Source organism: Sturnus vulgaris, unplaced genomic scaffold, assembly GCF_052056855.1.
Source record: "Sturnus vulgaris isolate bStuVul1 unplaced genomic scaffold, bStuVul1.hap1 Scaffold_172, whole genome shotgun sequence".
NCBI lineage: Eukaryota > Metazoa > Chordata > Aves > Passeriformes > Sturnidae > Sturnus > Sturnus vulgaris.
Window position 1 is genome coordinate 145,001 of NW_028276089.1, and position 11,682 is coordinate 156,682.

Below are 11,682 nucleotides of genomic sequence, written 5' to 3' on the forward strand. Positions count from 1 at the left end.
GGCCTAATGCTGGGTAGACCTGTTGCCCTCGGCCGGCAGTGTTACCGGCCGGCCTAATGCTGGGTAGACCTGTTGCCCTCGGCCGGCCTTTGTACCTGACGGCCGAATGCTGGGTAGACCTGTTGCCCTCTGCCGGCCGGCCTAATGCTGGTTAGACCTGTTGCCCTCGGCCGGCCTTTGGACGTGGCGGCCTAATGCTGGGTAGACCTGTTGCCCTCGGCCGGCAGTGTTACCGGCCGGCCTAATGCTGGGTAGACCTGTTGCCCTCGGCCGGCCTTTGTACCTGACGGCCGAATGCTGGGTAGACCTGTTGCCCTCGGCCGGCCTTTGTACGTGGCAGCCTAATGCTGGGTAGACCTGTTGCCCTCGGCCGGCCTTTGTACCTGACGGCCGAATGCTGGGTAGACCTGTTGCCCTCGGCCGGCCTTTGGACGTGGCGGCCGAATGCTGGGTAGACCTGTTGCCCTCGGCCGGCCTTTGGACGTGGCGGCCGAATGCTGGGTAGACCTGTTGCCCTCGGCCGGCCTTTGGACGTGGCGGCCGAATGCTGGGTAGACCTGTTGCCCTCGGCCGGCCTTTGGACGTGGCGGCCGAATGCTGGGTAGACCTGTTGCCCTCGGCCGGCCTTTGGACGTGGCGGCCGAATGCTGGGTAGACCTGTTGCCCTCGGCCGGCCTTTGGACGTGGCGGCCTAATGCTGGGTAGACCTGTTGCCCTCGGCCGGCCTTTGGACGTGGCGGCCTAATGCTGGGTAGACCTGTTGCCCTCGGCCGGCAGTGTTACCGGCCGGCCTAATGCTGGGTAGACCTGTTGCCCTCGGCCCGCCGTGTTACCGGCCAGCCGAATGCTGGGTAGACCTGTTGCCCTCGGCCGGCAGTGTTACCTGACGGCCGAATGCTGGGTAGACCTGTTGCCCTCTGCCGGCCGTCTTTCCGGCTGGCCTAATGCTGGGTAGACCTGTTGCCCTCGGCCGGCCCTGGTACCGGCCGGCATAATGCTGGGTAGACCTGTTGCCCTCGGCCGGTCTTTGTCTCTGGCCGCCCGCGGCGTGGTAGTCCTGTTACCGTCGGCCGGCCTTGCAGCCCGGCCGCCGCGCGATGGCGCCCCGTCTCTTCCATCGGACGCGCGGCCCCCTTGTCGTCTCTGCAGCGGCGAGCACGCCTTCGGCGGTCGGCCTGCACGTCCGGCATGACCGCGGGCACTGGCAGCCCAGCAGGCAGCCCTGCTCTCGCGTCTTCTTCCCCCCGGCGAAAGGCGGGGCGTGAAGGCGGGCGACTTTCGGTCCCAGCCGTGCCCAGGTGTCCCTGCCGGCTCCGTGCGCCAGCATCCACTGGCGAGCTCCGCCGGCCTCTTCCCCAGCCGCGGCCCCTGTCCGCTCCGCCGTCATGGTGCCGGCACCCCACTTCCCCAAGCGCTCCCCGACAGGAGCAGGCAGCGTTGTCGCGCCCCCTCCCCGTGCTCGAATGGACCGCGGCCCTGCTCCGGGCTTCATTTCTGCAGCGCGCTCGCTCGCTCGCTCGCTCGCGCGCTCCCTCCCTCCCCCCCCCCTCCCCCCTCCCCCCGGCCGCCCACCCGCCGCGCTGCCGCCCTGCCGCAGGCTTGAGCGGCGCCGGGGCGGAGGAGGAAGGAACGCCACCAAAGCAAAAGGCTCCGAGAAAGCTGAACAGAGAGCTTCTTTGACCAGGGACAGACGGCGCCAATCATCCCGCCGCCATCCCTGCTTGTGCACCAGGCTCTCCGCCTGCCGACCTCGGCATCAGCCTCCCGCCGCCGCCGTGTAAACTGCCCGGTGGGACCGTGGGCGGGGGCAGGAAGAGGCTGAAAGTGCTGCCAGGGAGGCTGATGGCGGAGGGCGGGGTCGCCCCCAACCGACAATGGGCAGGGCCCGAGGCAGTCTGAAAGCGCTGCCAGGGAGGCTGATGGCGGAGGGCGGGGTCGCCCCCAACCGACAATGGGCAGGGCACGAGACCGTCTGAAAGCGCTGCCAGGGAGGCTGAGGGCGGGGGGCGGGGCGCCCCCAACCGACAATGGGCAGGGCCCGAGGCAGTCTGAAAGCGCTGCCAGGGAGGCTGAGGGCGGGGGGCGGGGCGCCCCCAGCCGACAATGGGCAGGGGCCCGAGAGAGTCTGAAAGCGCTGCCAGGGAGGCTGACGGCGGGGGGCAGGGCGCCCCCAGCCGACAATGGGCAGGGGCGGGGAAAGTCTGAAAGCGCTGCATGGGAGGTTGATGGCGGAGGGCGGGCTCGCCCCCAGCGTTAATGGGTGGCTGCGGAAGACGGGGCAGGGACAGGGAGAGGGCAGGCGGCTTCGTGCCGGCCCCGGGCGCCTCGACAGCGAGCCCTCACGGCCCCCCAAACCCGCGCCGAGGCCCCAAGAGCTCTGCAGACCTTCCGCGGAAGAACCGGCCCGAAAGCGGCCACCCGCTTGCCGACGGCGGCGCCGGTCGCCTCGATGCAGCCGCCTCCGTGGGGCGGGAAGGGGCAGGGCGAGTTGTGCCAGGGCGCGGCGGCTTTGGGCCGAGTTTCGCTGCACGTACGTGCTTCCCCTGGCTGTGCTGCGGCCCGTGAGGTTCTGTTTTGTGGGGGGGGGGGGGCTCTGTAGGTAGGGTCTCTGGGGGACGGGGGAGGAGGCGTGGGGTAGGGAGGACGCCGTTTGGGGGGGTCAGTGTGTCAGCAGGGCGAGAACCGGGCACAGGCCCTCCGTCAGCTCGGCTGTGGGCCCAAAGGGATCACAAATAAGATTTGGCAAGAGTTTTGTTTTCCGGAAAAGATTTTCTTTCCGAGTAAATAGAAGAGGCAATCATTCAAAAAAGGCAAAGAGGAAATGAAACAAATCAAATCAAATCAAAACAAAACAAAACAAAACAAAACAAAACGAAATAAAATAAAATAATAAAATGAAATGAAAAGAAATGAAATGAAATGATGAAATAAAATGTTGTCGAAAATATGTCTTGGTCTTGAAATCGATTCTGCCGGGCGGGGCAAGGCTGCTGGAGCACTTGGGCTCCGGAGCGTTAAGAGGCTGTGGGGTTTCCCCGGCTCCGAGATGGTACAAGGATGCCTCGTCTACCCGGATCCGCGAAACGTGGCCCGTCCCGCGGCGGCCAGGTCGACGCGGCTCCGGGGCCGGTGGCGTGGGACCGCCGTCGCCGGCGAAGGCGCAGCGGCGGCGGCCGTGGCCGCGACGACCAGGTCTACACGACTCCGGGAAACTTGGCCGGTCCCGCGGCGGCCAGGTCTACTGGGCTCCGGGATGGGCGGCCGCCGTGGCCGCGGCGACCAGGTCTACCCGCCTCCGGGACCGGCGGCGTGGGTCCGCCGTCGAGGGCGAGGGCGCTGCGACGGCCGCGGCGACCGGGTCTACCTAGCTCCGGTGCGACCCGGGCTGCGTGCAGCATGGCGAAGGTAGACCTGTGGTCCGCATCACGGCGTGGGCAGACCTGGTGTCCGCAGCATGGAGCGGGTAGACATGTTGTCCGCCGCATGGAGTGGGTAGACCTGTTGTCCGCGTAATGGAGTAGTTAGACCTGGTGTCCGCAGCTTGGAGTGGGTAGACCTGTTGTCCGCAGCAAGCCGTGGGTAGACCTGTTGTCCGCAGCAAGCCGTGGGTAGACCTGGTGTCCGGAGCTTGGTAGACCTGTTGCCCGATTCATGCCTGGGTAGACCTGTTGTCCGCAGCATTGAGTGGGTAGACCTGGTGTCCGCAGCATGCCCTGGGTAGACCTGGTGTCCGCAGCTTGGTAGACCTGTTGCCCGTTTCATGGCTGGGTAGACCTGGTGTCCGCAGCAAGCCGTGAGTAGACCTGTTGCCCGTTTCATGGCTGGGTAGACCTGGTGTCCGCAGCATGCCCTGGGTAGACCTGGTGTCCGCAGCTTGGTAGACCTGTTGCCCGTTTCATGGCTGGGTAGACCTGTTGTCCGCAGCAAGCCGTGAGTAGACCTGTTGCCCGTTTCATGGCTGGGTAGACCTGTTGTCCGCAGCATGCCCTGGGTAGACCTGGTGTCCGCAGCTTGGTAGACCTGTTGCCCGTTTCATGGCTGGGTAGACCTGGTGTCCGCAGCAAGCCGTGGGTAGACCTGCTGCCCGTTTCATGGCTGGGTAGACCTGGTGTCCGCAGCAAGCCGTGGGTAGACCTGGTGTCCGCAGCTTGGTAGACCTGTTGCCCGTTTCATGGCTGGGTAGACCTGTTGTCCGCAGCATTGAGTTGGTAGACCTGGTGTCCGCTACATACCCTGGGTAGACCTGGTGTCCGCAGCTTGGTAGACCTGTTGCCCGTTTCATGGCTGGGTAGACCTGGTGTCCGCAGCATTGAGATGGTAGACCTGTTGCCCGTTTCATGGCTGGGTAGACCTGTTGTCCGCAGCTTGGTAGACCTGTTGCCCGATTCATGGCTGGGTAGACCTGGTGTCCGCAGCAAGCCGTGAGTAGACCTGTTGCCCGTTTCATGGCTGGGTAGACCTGGTGTCCGCAGCATGCCCTGGGTAGACCTGTTGTCCGCAGCTTGGTAGACCTGTTGCCCGTTTCATGGCTGGGTAGACCTGGTGTCCGCAGCAAGCCGTGAGTAGACCTGTTGCCCGTTTCATGGCTGGGTAGACCTGTTGTCCGCAGCATGCCCTGGGTAGACCTGGTGTCCGCAGCTTGGTAGACCTGTTGCCCGTTTCATGGCTGGGTAGACCTGGTGTCCGCAGCAAGCCGTGGGTAGACCTGGTGTCCGCAGCTTGGTAGACCTGTTGCCCGTTTCATGGCTGGGTAGACCTGTTGTCCGCAGCATTGAGTTGGTAGACCTGTTGCCCGTTTCATGGCTGGGTAGACCTGGTGTCCGCAGCTTGGTAGACCTGTTGCCCGTTTCATGGCTGGGTAGACCTGGTGTCCGCAGCAAGCCGTGGGTAGACCTGGTGTCCGGAGCTTGGTAGACCTGTTGCCCGATTCATGCCTGGGTAGACCTGTTGTCCGCAGCAAGCCGTGGGTAGACCTGGTGTCCGCAGCATGCCCTGGGTAGACCTGGTGTCCGCAGCTTGGTAGACCTGTTGCCCGATTCATGCCTGGGTAGACCTGTTGTCCGCAGCATTGAGTGGGTAGACCTGGTGTCCGCAGCATGCCCTGGGTAGACCTGGTGTCCGCAGCTTGGTAGACCTGTTGCCCGTTTCATGGCTGGGTAGACCTGTTGTCCGCAGCAAGCCGTGAGTAGACCTGTTGCCCGTTTCATGGCTGGGTAGACCTGGTGTCCGCAGCATGCCCTGGGTAGACCTGGTGTCCGCAGCTTGGTAGACCTGTTGCCCGATTCATGGCTGGGTAGACCTGGTGTCCGCAGCATTGAGTTGGTAGACCTGGTGTCCGCAGCATGCCCTGGGTAGACCTGGTGTCCGCAGCTTGGTAGACCTGTTGCCCGTTTCATGGCTGGGTAGACCTGTTGTCCGCAGCATTGAGTTGGTAGACCTGGTGTCCGCAGCATGCCCTGGGTAGACCTGGTGTCCGCAGCTTGGTAGACCTGTTGCCCGTTTCATGGCTGGGTAGACCTGGTGTCCGCAGCATGCCCTGGGTAGACCTGGTGTCCGCAGCTTGGTAGACCTGTTGCCCGTTTCATGGCTGGGTAGACCTGTTGTCCGCAGCAAGCCGTGGGTAGACCTGGTGTCCGCAGCTTGGTAGACCTGTTGCCCGATTCATGGCTGGGTAGACCTGTTGTCCGCAGCATTGAGTTGGTAGACCTGGTGTCCGCAGCATGCCCTGGGTAGACCTGGTGTCCGCAGCTTGGTAGACCTGTTGCCCGTTTCATAGCTGGGTAGACCTGGTGTCCGCAGCTTGGTAGACCTGTTGCCCGTTTCATGGCTGGGTAGACCTGGTGTCCGCAGCAAGCCGTGAGTAGACCTGTTGCCCGTTTCATGGCTGGGTAGACCTGGTGTCCGCAGCATGCCCTGGGTAGACCTGGTGTCCGCAGCTTGGTAGACCTGTTGCCCGTTTCATGGCTGGGTAGACCTGGTGTCCGCAGCAAGCCGTGAGTAGACCTGTTGCCCGTTTCATGGCTGGGTAGACCTGTTGTCCGCAGCATGCCCTGGGTAGACCTGGTGTCCGCAGCTTGGTAGACCTGTTGCCCGTTTCATGGCTGGGTAGACCTGGTGTCCGCAGCAAGCCGTGGGTAGACCTGCTGCCCGTTTCATGGCTGGGTAGACCTGGTGTCCGCAGCAAGCCGTGGGTAGACCTGGTGTCCGCAGCTTGGTAGACCTGTTGCCCGTTTCATGGCTGGGTAGACCTGTTGTCCGCAGCATTGAGTTGGTAGACCTGGTGTCCGCTACATACCCTGGGTAGACCTGGTGTCCGCAGCTTGGTAGACCTGTTGCCCGTTTCATGGCTGGGTAGACCTGGTGTCCGCAGCATTGAGATGGTAGACCTGTTGCCCGTTTCATGGCTGGGTAGACCTGTTGTCCGCAGCTTGGTAGACCTGTTGCCCGATTCATGGCTGGGTAGACCTGGTGTCCGCAGCAAGCCGTGAGTAGACCTGTTGCCCGTTTCATGGCTGGGTAGACCTGGTGTCCGCAGCATGCCCTGGGTAGACCTGTTGTCCGCAGCTTGGTAGACCTGTTGCCCGTTTCATGGCTGGGTAGACCTGTTGTCCGCAGCAAGCCGTGAGTAGACCTGTTGCCCGTTTCATGGCTGGGTAGACCTGTTGTACGCAGCATGCCCTGGGTAGACCTGGTGTCCGCAGCTTGGTAGACCTGTTGCCCGTTTCATGGCTGGGTAGACCTGGTGTCCGCAGCAAGCCGTGGGTAGACCTGGTGTCCGCAGCTTGGTAGACCTGTTGCCCGTTTCATGGCTGGGTAGACCTGTTGTCCGCAGCATTGAGTTGGTAGACCTGTTGCCCGTTTCATGGCTGGGTAGACCTGGTGTCCGCAGCTTGGTAGACCTGTTGCCCGTTTCATGGCTGGGTAGACCTGGTGTCCGCAGCAAGCCGTGGGTAGACCTGGTGTCCGGAGCTTGGTAGACCTGTTGCCCGATTCATGGCTGGGTAGACCTGTTGTCCGCAGCAAGCCGTGGGTAGACCTGGTGTCCGCAGCATGCCCTGGGTAGACCTGGTGTCCGCAGCTTGGTAGACCTGTTGCCCGATTCATGCCTGGGTAGACCTGTTGTCCGCAGCAAGCCGTGGGTAGACCTGGTGTCCGCAGCATGCCCTGGGTAGACCTGGTGTCCGCAGCTTGGTAGACCTGTTGCCCGTTTCATGGCTGGGTAGACCTGTTGTCCGCAGCAAGCCGTGAGTAGACCTGTTGCCCGTTTCATGGCTGGGTAGACCTGGTGTCCGCAGCATGCCCTGGGTAGACCTGGTGTCCGCAGCTTGGTAGACCTGTTGCCCGTTTCATGGCTGGGTAGACCTGGTGTCCGCAGCAAGCCGTGGGTAGACCTGGTGTCCGCAGCTTGGTAGACCTGTTGCCCGATTCATGGCTGGGTAGACCTGTTGTCCGCAGCATTGAGTTGGTAGACCTGGTGTCCGCAGCATGCCCTGGGTAGACCTGGTGTCCGCAGCTTGGTAGACCTGTTGCCCGTTTCATGGCTGGGTAGACCTGGTGTCCGCAGCAAGCCGTGAGTAGACCTGTTGCCCGTTTCATGGCTGGGTAGACCTGTTGTCCGCAGCATGCCCTGGGTAGACCTGGTGTCCGCAGCTTGGTAGACCTGTTGCCCGTTTCATGGCTGGGTAGACTTGTTGTCCGCAGCAAGCCGTGGGTAGACCTGGTGTCCGCAGCATGCCCTGGGTAGACCTGGTGTCCGCAGCTTGGTAGACCTGTTGCCCGTTTCATGGCTGGGTAGACCTGGTGTCCGCAGCAAGCCGTGGGTAGACCTGGTGTCCGCAGCATGCCCTGGGTAGACCTGGTGTCCGCAGCTTGGTAGACCTGTTGCCCGTTTCATGGCTGGGTAGACCTGGTGTCCGCAGCAAGCCGTGAGTAGACCTGTTGCCCGTTTCATGGCTGGGTAGACCTGTTGTCCGCAGCATGCCCTGGGTAGACCTGTTGTCCGCAGCTTGGTAGACCTGTTGCCCGTTTCATGGCTGGGTAGACCTGGTGTCCGCAGCAAGCCGTGAGTAGACCTGTTGCCCGTTTCATGGCTGGGTAGACCTGGTGTCCGCAGCAAGCCGTGAGTAGACCTGGTGTCCGCAGCTTGGTAGACCTGTTGCCCGTTTCATGGCTGGGTAGACCTGGTGTCCGCAGCAAGACGTGAGTAGACCTGTTGCCCGTTTCATGGCTGGGTAGACCTGGTGTCCGCAGCATGCCCTGGGTAGACCTGGTGTCCGCAGCTTGGTAGACCTGTTGCCCGTTTCATGGCTGGGTAGACCTGGTGTCCGCAGCAAGCCGTGAGTAGACCTGTTGCCCGTTTCATGGCTGGGTAGACCTGGTGTCCGCAGCATGCCCTGGGTAGACCTGGTGTCCGCAGCTTGGTAGACCTGTTGCCCGTTTCATGGCTGGGTAGACCTGGTGTCCGCAGCATGCCCTGGGTAGACCTGGTGTCCGCAGCTTGGTAGACCTGTTGCCCGATTCATGCCTGGGTAGACCTGTTGTCCGCAGCATGCCCTGGGTAGACCTGGTGTCCGCAGCATGCCCTGGGTAGACCTGGTGTCCGCAGCTTGGTAGACCTGTTGCCCGTTTCATGGCTGGGTAGACCTGGTGTCCGCAGCAAGCCGTGAGTAGACCTGTTGCCCGTTTCATGGCTGGGTAGACCTGGTGTCCGCAGCATGCCCTGGGTAGACCTGGTGTCCGCAGCTTGGTAGACCTGTTGCCCGTTTCATGGCTGGGTAGACCTGGTGTCCGCAGCAAGCCGTGAGTAGACCTGTTGCCCGTTTCATGGCTGGGTAGACCTGGTGTCCGCAGCATGCCCTGGGTAGACCTGGTGTCCGCAGCTTGGTAGACCTGTTGCCCGTTTCATGGCTGGGTAGACCTGGTGTCCGCAGCAAGCCGTGGGTAGACCTGGTGTCCGGAGCTTGGTAGACCTGTTGCCCGATTCATGCCTGGGTAGACCTGTTGTCCGCAGCATGCCCTGGGTAGACCTGGTGTCCGCAGCATGCCCTGGGTAGACCTGGTGTCCGCAGCTTGGTAGACCTGTTGCCCGTTTCATGGCTGGGTAGACCTGGTGTCCGCAGCATGCCCTGGGTAGACCTGGTGTCCGCAGCTTGGTAGACCTGTTGCCCGTTTCATGGCTGGGTAGACCTGGTGTCCGCAGCAAGCCGTGGGTAGACCTGGTGTCCGGAGCTTGGTAGACCTGTTGCCCGATTCATGCCTGGGTAGACCTGTTGTCCGCAGCATTGAGTGGGTAGACCTGGTGTCCGCAGCATGCCCTGGGTAGACCTGGTGTCCGCAGCTTGGTAGACCTGTTGCCCGTTTCATGGCTTGGTAGACCTGTTGTCCGCAGCAAGCCGTGAGTAGACCTGTTGCCCGTTTCATGGCTGGGTAGACCTGTTGTCCGCAGCATGCCCTGGGTAGACCTGGTGTCCGCAGCTTGGTAGACCTGTTGCCCGTTTCATGGCTGGGTAGACCTGTTGTCCGCAGCAAGCCGTGGGTAGACCTGGTGTCCGCAGCATGCCCTGGGTAGACCTGGTGTCCGCAGCTTGGTAGACCTGTTGCCCGTTTCATGGCTGGGTAGACCTGGTGTCCGCAGCAAGCCGTGGGTAGACCTGGTGTCCGCAGCATGCCCTGGGTAGACCTGGTGTCCGCAGCTTGGTAGACCTGTTGCCCGTTTCATGGCTGGGTAGACCTGGTGTCCGCAGCAAGCCGTGAGTAGACCTGTTGCCCGTTTCATGGCTGGGTAGACCTGTTGTCCGCAGCATGCCCTGGGTAGACCTGTTGTCCGCAGCTTGGTAGACCTGTTGCCCGTTTCATGGCTGGGTAGACCTGGTGTCCGCAGCAAGCCGTGAGTAGACCTGTTGCCCGTTTCATGGCTGGGTAGACCTGGTGTCCGCAGCAAGCCGTGAGTAGACCTGGTGTCCGCAGCTTGGTAGACCTGTTGCCCGTTTCATGGCTGGGTAGACCTGGTGTCCGCAGCATGACGTGAGTAGACCTGTTGCCCGTTTCATGGCTGGGTAGACCTGGTGTCCGCAGCATGCCCTGGGTAGACCTGGTGTCCGCAGCTTGGTAGACCTGTTGCCCGTTTCATGGCTGGGTAGACCTGGTGTCCGCAGCAAGCCGTGAGTAGACCTGTTGCCCGTTTCATGGCTGGGTAGACCTGGTGTCCGCAGCATGCCCTGGGTAGACCTGTTGTCCGCAGCTTGGTAGACCTGTTGCCCGTTTCATGGCTGGGTAGACCTGGTGTCCGCAGCATGCCCTGGGTAGACCTGGTGTCCGCAGCTTGGTAGACCTGTTGCCCGATTCATGCCTGGGTAGACCTGTTGTCCGCAGCATGCCCTGGGTAGACCTGGTGTCCGCAGCATGCCCTGGGTAGACCTGGTGTCCGCAGCTTGGTAGACCTGTTGCCCGTTTCATGGCTGGGTAGACCTGGTGTCCGCAGCAAGCCGTGAGTAGACCTGTTGCCCGTTTCATGGCTGGGTAGACCTGGTGTCCGCAGCATGCCCTGGGTAGACCTGGTGTCCGCAGCTTGGTAGACCTGTTGCCCGTTTCATGGCTGGGTAGACCTGGTGTCCGCAGCAAGCCGTGAGTAGACCTGTTGCCCGTTTCATGGCTGGGTAGACCTGGTGTCCGCAGCATGCCCTGGGTAGACCTGGTGTCCGCAGCTTGGTAGACCTGTTGCCCGTTTCATGGCTGGGTAGACCTGGTGTCCGCAGCAAGCCGTGGGTAGACCTGGTGTCCGGAGCTTGGTAGACCTGTTGCCCGATTCATGCCTGGGTAGACCTGTTGTCCGCAGCATGCCCTGGGTAGACCTGGTGTCCGCAGCATGCCCTGGGTAGACCTGGTGTCCGCAGCTTGGTAGACCTGTTGCCCGTTTCATGGCTGGGTAGACCTGGTGTCCGCAGCAAGCCGTGAGTAGACCTGTTGCCCGTTTCATGGCTGGGTAGACCTGGTGTCCGCAGCATGCCCTGGGTAGACCTGGTGTCCGCAGCTTGGTAGACCTGTTGCCCGTTTCATGGCTGGGTAGACCTGGTGTCCGCAGCAAGCCGTGAGTAGACCTGTTGCCCGTTTCATGGCTGGGTAGACCTGGTGTCCGCAGCATGCCCTGGGTAGACCTGGTGTCCGCAGCTTGGTAGACCTGTTGCCCGTTTCATGGCTGGGTAGACCTGGTGTCCGCAGCAAGCCGTGGGTAGACCTGGTGTCCGGAGCTTGGTAGACCTGTTGCCCGATTCATGCCTGGGTAGACCTGTTGTCCGCAGCATTGAGTGGGTAGACCTGGTGTCCGCAGCATGCCCTGGGTAGACCTGGTGTCCGCAGCTTGGTAGACCTGTTGCCCGTTTCATGGCTGGGTAGACCTGGTGTCCGCAGCAAGCCGTGAGTAGACCTGTTGCCCGTTTCATGGCTGGGTAGACCTGGTGTCCGCAGCATGCCCTGGGTAGACCTGGTGTCCGCAGCTTGGTAGACCTGTTGCCCGTTTCATGGCTGGGTAGACCTGTTGTCCGCAGCAAGCCGTGGGTAGACCTGGTGTCCGCAGCTTGGTAGACCTGTTGCCCGATTCATGCCTGGGTAGACCTGTTGTCCGCAGCATTGAGTGGGTAGACCTGGTGTCCGCAGCATGCCCTGGGTAGACCTGGTGTCCGCAGC